Source organism: Apium graveolens, chromosome 8 (genome assembly GCF_009905375.1).
Source record: "Apium graveolens cultivar Ventura chromosome 8, ASM990537v1, whole genome shotgun sequence".
Lineage (NCBI taxonomy): Eukaryota > Viridiplantae > Streptophyta > Magnoliopsida > Apiales > Apiaceae > Apium > Apium graveolens.
In genome coordinates this window covers 132957725-132965863 of record NC_133654.1, presented here as the reverse complement: position 1 = coordinate 132965863, position 8139 = coordinate 132957725, and the positions used below count along the sequence as shown (strand labels likewise).

Below are 8139 nucleotides of genomic sequence, written 5' to 3'. Positions count from 1 at the left end.
GGATAAAATTGTAAATTCTTATATTAAAATTGAGCTTACTGCCAAAAAAACCAACAACTTTTTTGTTAGTTTGCAAAATAACCAATATGGTTTTTAATTGACAAGTTTAACCAATAAACTTTGTTAAATTATGCAAACCATAATCATAGTTAAGTTAAAATCTGACACGTTCACTTTTTGCCAAATCATTGTTAACGTGAATGCTGACTAAATAATAAAATTAAAAAAGAAATTCTAAAATATAATTCAAATTACATAAATCTAAAACAATAATTACATTCCCCAAAATCTCCCAGATGAAGCAGCAAGCATCTAATTCCCTCTTCTCCTTCGTTATCGATGCTCTCTCGCCATGTATCTTTCATGGCTCACATCGCTCTCATCTCATCACTCTCCATCTTATCACTAGTTAGGCACAATCCCATATTCTTATACTTTATTACTAATTTTTATAATCAGAGTTTACAATCTAGAGTTAGTGAGTTGTATTGTATTTAGGGTTTAATATTTGGATTGTTTGGGTTTATATTGTAACTAAGGTTTACTAGTTCAATTTTCTGAGATTATATTATAATTAGGGTTTACTGTTTGGGGTTACTAAATTTGTATTGTAATTAGGATTTATGATTTATTGTATGCAGGTTAAGTATGGGCATGGAGGATAAAAGGTTAAGGTTCTTGTGGATGCAGTATGAAGTCGTTCTTAACGTGGATGAAGATAGATGTAATATGTTTTGGTGATTGAATTTGAAGATGAGGTAAGAAATCTGTGCTAAGCTTTACTACAAATATCCACAGTTTTCATATGTTTACAATATGAAACATGTGAAGTTGTTGAATGACAATGATTTAATGAAGATATTTTCTAGGTTAAGTAAAAAAAAGTGATAGATATATATATGTAGGTGTACAGGATAATCCTAATCCCATGCATGAGTTGGTTTTACGGTTGAGAAGAGAATAATGAGGACGTAAGAAAAATGGTGGAATAAATTAAATCCTGCCACACAATCCAATGAAATGGAATAAATTTGATATTATGAGGATGTAATTATTTTCAAGATCTAAATGATTATGAGGATATCATTTTGTAATAAATAGAATAATTAAATCAATTTTAATTAAATCATTCTGTAATGAACATAATAATTAAATCAATTTTAATTAAATCAATTTTAATTAAATTACATCCTGCCACATAATTTAATGATTAAATTGATTTAATGATTTAATTAAAATTGATTTAATTATTCTGTCCTCCTGCCACACAATCCAATGAAATGGAATAAATTTGATATTACGAGGATGTAATTATTTTCAAGATCTAAATGATGTTTGAATCATATTTTGTGATATTTTTGTGAACTTCCTGGTACTAAATTTATGAATTTCAGAATTTATTTGCTGAATTTAAAGCACTTAAGTCCTGTTAATTTTTTCTTTTTGAAAAAAAACATCCTATTAAATTAATTATAGCCCTAATTTTGATAATTTATAGGACTCCAAACCTTTGAAACAAAAATTAAAATGAAATTACAAAATTTCAAATTGTAAACCAATAGGAGATGGTTATTTTGGCAAATTTATAAATTATATATATTTATACCTGTCATGTGGACTAAGTTGGGTGTGCCACATCAGTCTTTGTTAACCATGGTTAACTTTTGTAATCCTGTTTCTGCATAATTTAACAATATTTATTGGTTAAACTTGTCAATTAAGAACCATATTGGGTATTTTGCAAACTAGCAAAAAGGTGGTTGATTTTTTTTGACATTAAACTCATTAAAATTAAAGAAACGTGCATGTATAAGTGTTTTGACCAGGTCTCAATGGACTATGACTATATCTCTTTTCTACGTGTCTCTTTTTGTTTTTATGAAAATTGGAAAATAGTTCGATAAATTTTACGATTGATGGAAATCATGTGAATTTGAATTATGTTTTTTGAGTGATGTAAAATTGATGTTTCCACATTTGCAATACATAAAAAAATTACTCAATAATGCAGGGAATTAGATGGGTTTGAGCAATAGGTTTGAAGCGTAGTGACCTATATATGGTCACCAATTACAAGGAATAAACGAATGAGGTCCAGCTACATATTCCATCCACTACTATTGCCCATTTGGCTTTTTTCTTTCTTCTTTTCTAATTTTTTTAACTAAAAGAATATTCATATATAGGGTATTGTCTTTACAACTTATTCTCATCCTCCCATTCTTCGCAACTAGCTTAGGGTGCAAAATTATTCATAACCCCACACACTTTCACTTCTCTACCTACGATAGCGACTCCTGCATTATATCCTATAGATAAGAGTTTTGGTGGTACGTGGTTTGGTCTTCACATAAGATTGCATGTGCTAAGTATAGGTAATAAAAGATATCTTATTATATCTAATAATTTGTATAATAAATATATATAATTAAGAAATTGAACTATAATTATATATTCTTAATTGATATAAAAAATATTGAAAGTATTATATTATATATAATACAAGCAATAATTATTTTAACAAAATATATATAAGTAACAAGTGAAAGTGTATGTATAATAATAATAATAATAATAATAAAACTATTATAAATTAAAATTGAAATACAAAGCCAAAAAAATATATTATATGCTATATGTATTTGAACTATTCTAATATTTCATTAAAATACTTATTAATCTTTATAAATAGATAATTAATTAAGAAGTTAAACTATAATTAATAAACATAAGAAATTGAACTATAATTATATATTCTTAATTGATACAAAAAATATTGAAAGTATTATATTATATATAATACCAGCAATAATTATTTTAATAAAAAAATATAAGTAATAATTAACAAATCATTTATAATCGGGTTAAATTTGTATCATTTTCTTAAAAAAATGAAATGAGAAATTTTGAAATATAATAATAATAATAATTACAATTTAAAATTGAAATACAAATATAATGAAATACACTTAAAGTACCATGAAAAATAAATATAAAGTATTTTTTAAAAAATTATTAAAAAATAGAAAAAATTGTAAAATATTGTTACAAGCATACAATTCCTAAATAGGGTGGGGTTGCACGGGTGAAAGTGTATGTATAATAATAATAATAATAATAATAATAATAATAATAATAATAATAATAATAATAATAATAATAATAATAATAAAACTATTATAAATTAAAATTGATATACAAATCCAATAAAATATTAGGAAGATACAAATTTTTGATCAAACCCCACAATATTAAAAAAAAGAATATATATGAATAAAATAAAAATAACTACGTAGACATATTATGCGAGCTACAATTATATTTTCTTAATTGATATAAAATAAAAATTTTAAATTAAAATACAAATATAATGAAATACATTTAAAGTACCATGAAAATTAAATGTAAAGTATTTTTTTTCAAAATCATTAATAGAATAGAAAAAATTGTAAAATATTGTTACAAGCATTCAATTCCCAAATAGGGTGGGGTTGCACGGGTGAAAGTGTATGTATAATAATAATAATAATAATAATAATAATAATAATAATAATAAAATTATTATAAATTAAAATTAATATACAAATCTAATAAAATATTAAGAAGATACAAATTTTTTGATCAAACTCCACAATTATCCCGTGCATGGTATTAATCCTACTTTTAGCCTCAAAAATTTGTAGATCAAGTAATAGTCGGATGACGTTCAATGCACCCATTTTTGTACTGTAACGTATACTTTCTCTACTTCATTTTAAGTATTAATTTTTTTATACATATCTCAAAATATATTAATTTTATAATAAAATTCATCAATTTTAAAATTTTTAATTTATAAATAAAATTTTAAGTTATATATTTTTACATTAACCAAAAACAAACATTCAAGTATTTGTGTTTGGATGTGGGTGGATGGTTATTATTGCACACTCAGAAAAAATCAACAGTTAGTAAAGTATAAAACATAATATTATTATTCATAATAATTGTTTAAAAAATCATGGCAACCGATAAGCATATAATATTTTACTTGAAGAGGTCGGGGAATATATACCATTCGAGGGTGTTTGTCTGTTATTATATATATTCCGAACAGAATGCAATTTTGTATGGTAGAACAAATTCAACTAGAGATGTTATATTCTTTTTTAATAATTGCCACATATGCTGCTACGATCTAAGTTTGTTTGTGGACTGAAATTGATGAATAATGACGCCGGGTGGTCTCTTTTTCTTCCCACTCTCACTAGAATATTTTCAACAATTAAAGTAGAGTATGACCGGCAATGGCAACCTTGTGTATGTACATACAATCTATGTGTGTTTGCTTATACGATCTGTATCAGTGGCCAATATCAACTAGTTGAGCACCTGGATGACACAGACACAGACACGTACATATTCACTTTTAAATTATAATTATAATTTTTAGAATAAATCAAAAAGTTAATGCAATTGTAATTTTAATATTAAACAATACTATTATATTTTTGATGATCTTGCTAGCCTTGTCATTCCATAGTTTGGTTACTCGGTTCACATTTGTTAAAATTAAGATATTTTAAATCAAATTAATATAATCAAGTTATTATTAAATGTGGGTATAAGATTCGATTCCAATAATAACATATTAAATTATCATTTATAATATTCATACAAGTGGGTGCATGGCATGGATTATAAGTTAGTATTAAAAATAAATTTAAAAGATAAATTAAAAATAGAAATATTAAAATTTAAATTACTAAATTTTTTAAAAATAAAGTAAAAACTATGTAATAAAATAAAATTTACGTCAACAAAGATACAAGAAGATTAGAACAGAATAAGCTGTTAAATGAAAAATGAATAATGAGAACTTGAATATGAGGAAACCTCGCTTTCCTAAAATAAACTCGATAAGTGCTTTCTAGTTTTTTGTCAAAAAGACCCACAAAATATAGAATGGGCTTTCAGTCAAAAAACGTTAGAAAGCTGTTTACCGACACATGCACTATGTTCTTTCATGTTTTGATCTTGCCGCTAGTGCTTTTTACACTAATCATGCAATTATGTTAACGAAACGGTGATGAACAAGTAAATATAGTCTTAAAAATACATCTTCTTTGGGAAACTGCAACATTATGATATAATTTAATACAAAATTATCAAAACATAATAACAAAAAAATGATCTAAATCAGCAAAACGAGTTCAAAAACATCATCATACTATTCCAAAATTTCGGAAACCCGTAGCAGAGAGCTAACTAAAATAGATGTCATCATTCTAGAAAATGGTAAGTTCAAGTCAAATTTTAAATTGTGTTCTTGATAAAATTACCGGAAACTATTATTGAAAGTTGTTTTTTATAATGAGAACTTAAATTTTTAAGTTTGGATTTAAGTCATTTTCTAAGTAAAATCCATATAAAAATTGAGGTGAAGTTAGTAATTTGAAATGGGTTGTGTAGGTTATCCAACATTCGTAAGGTAATGAAAGGTTAAGTACTTTATATATTATCATATGCAAGTATAGTGTACAACTATTAAGACATGTTGGAGTGCATGGTGGTAGTGTGGCATCGCGCACACATAAGCGCCGCCTTGCCATGTCATGACTCGACTCGGGTCAGGTCGGGTCAAAGAGTGATTTGGGCGAATTTCTCAGCGTTTCAGGTACTCGAGGATATTTTCTGACTTGTTATATTATTTTTATGTGAATTTTAGAGTCAGCGTATAAATATAACCGGGGGAGGAATCAGTATTTACTGAATCAGAGTTAAACTATGATATGCCTGCTTAAATACTGATATGGCTGAATAAATGTTGATATGTGTTGTTACATTACCGATTCTGATAAATATTCTATTAAATGCATTTAAGTCAGAATATTTATTTTAATTAATGAATTATTTTCAGTTACATTTTAGTTTTGTTTATAAACAGATGTTCACGTTTGGAAAATAGATGCACGAGACAATAAACTTGTGAGAACCATATATGCTACTTCTCTCTCTTTTCTCGTACATACATATTGTATAAGTGCATAGGTTTTCTGGTGAACCGAGGTACAAGTCGATGTTGATCTTTACGTGATTGTGAACACATTGCTCTGATCTGTTTTATCCTGGAAGTGATATTACTGCAATCCAACACAACATAAGTGGGATAATAATCTCTTCAAGAACAGTCTAGGCTTCTCGAAGGCTAGGCGACTCAGCTGTTTTGTTTAATCAGAATTTTTTAAAACTTCTGTTAGAGCTAAGTGATTCTCTCCTCTCTTTATCAATTCAGTCTCTGATTATATCTTGTTTTGCCTTCGTGTTTATTTCGTTTATTGGTTGCTTGCATGTTCTTGTTAAATCATGATTATATATTTGTCCCATTGTTGCGCGTAGCATAATTTATACCCAACAATCTTGAAGAGATTATTTGTGTTATATTGTATTTAGAAAGATGTTTAACGAAACTGAGATTCCTAATATTCTTGAAACTGGTTCTGGTATTACTACGTCCACCATTGATTGGACTAGTACCATTTTTCCCATCCTATTGATTTATCGGGTATGCCTGATAAATTTCGAGGTGGAGCTTCTTTTTATCGCTGGCAGAAAAAAATGAAGCTCTAGTTAATGTTTAAGGGTCTATGGCTAGTGGTGCATTATGATCCTCCTATTGTGGATCAAGCAAAGGCATGTGCTTTATGGGCTGAGAATGATGAGGTTACTAGGCAACCATTTTGGTATCTTTAGCGAACAACTTGTTCGATATTTATTCATTAGATGCCTATATTGCTAAAATCTTGTGAAATAAGTTGGACCAAACCTACAATGCTGATTCTCCAGGTCTTGAGAAGTATTTCGTGGCTAGGTTTATTAATTTCAAATTGGTGGATGAAAAATCCATGACTGAGCATGTTTATAAGTTTGAGATGTTGATTCATGCTTTGGGTGAGTTCGGGATGGTTTTACTTGAAAAGTTCGAGTAATGTCAGTGATGAAAATCTCCTTAAGCCTTGTGAAGAGTTTGCTCTCTCCCGGAAAAGACAGAAAGATGAGGCAATATTGACTAACTTGATGTTGCACATATCTGTGCAGGAGCAGCACAAGTCCCAACAAGGACATGCGGTGCCTGCTGAAAATGGGAGCTCGAAGGTGAATGTCGTGACTGTTGTTTATAAAAGAAAAGGTAGTCACTAAAAAGTATAACACTAAACCAGACTAAAACAAAGCAAATAAATCAATGACAAACAAACCATATTGTTCTTGTGGACAGATTGGTCTTTGGAGCAAGGAATGTCCTGTTAAGAATACTAAAAAAGCTAAGAAAGCTAAGAAAGCTGGAGTGGTAGCTCAAGAAACTACTATACTTGGACTGGGAACCACTAGTGAGCCTATAGCTAACATGGTTGTTGGTGAGGTAGTTGCCTCTGAAATCAATGACGGGTATGTTACTTACAGCCCTATACTACTCTCCACTTATCTGTCAGACGAGTGGTTAATCGATAGTGGAGTTAATGTGCATATTTGTGTTGATATTACCATTTTTATATCTTATTAACAGTCTTATGGAGTGACAGTGACGATGGGGAATGCTAGTGTTGCACAAGTTCTTGGAGTAGAAAATATGCACTTAAAGTTTGTTTATGGGTATGTCTCTGACTAGAGTGCATCATGTTCCTTCTATTCATAGAAATATTATAAGTGGAAGTTGTTTGGTTAATAATGTGTTTGAACTTTTTTTGAAATTTAATAAAGTAGTGATTGATAGGTTTCGAGGTATAAATGCAATGAAAAGTATAATTAAAAACGTGAAAAATCACATTTTTTGAGACCCACCGCAAGATCCATGCGAAAAACAGATATTTAATTTGTAGATCATATTGTTTATCTTAAGAAGCTTTACCAATTGGTTGAAAATGAGATCCAAATCTTGTTCAATCACTACGCATCCCACTCTCATGATCTACACTTTATCAGTATCCACATGAATGTTTGAACGTAAGGATTGAATGTGTACTAGTAAAAAATATTTCTTCTTACTTTTTCCATCTTCTCTCTTGGTGGCTAGGTTTTTTTTAATAAAAGTCTTGCATACAAAATCAGCCACACAAGAGATATTATATAGAGGGTAGAAAAATGAAATATAACTTTTAACTA

At 28.4% G+C, this 8139-nt stretch overlaps 1 long non-coding RNA gene across 1 annotated transcript; it reads left to right on the top strand.

Moving 5' to 3' along the window:
• The first annotated feature begins 290 nt into the window (after positions 1-290).
• On the top strand, positions 291-7684 carry LOC141678902 (uncharacterized). The gene is made up of 5 exons (XR_012557952.1): positions 291-408; positions 642-758; positions 5927-7168; positions 7256-7425; positions 7544-7684. It is a non-coding gene; the product is annotated as an uncharacterized LOC141678902 (long non-coding RNA).
• The last annotated feature ends 455 nt before the right edge of the window (positions 7685-8139 follow it).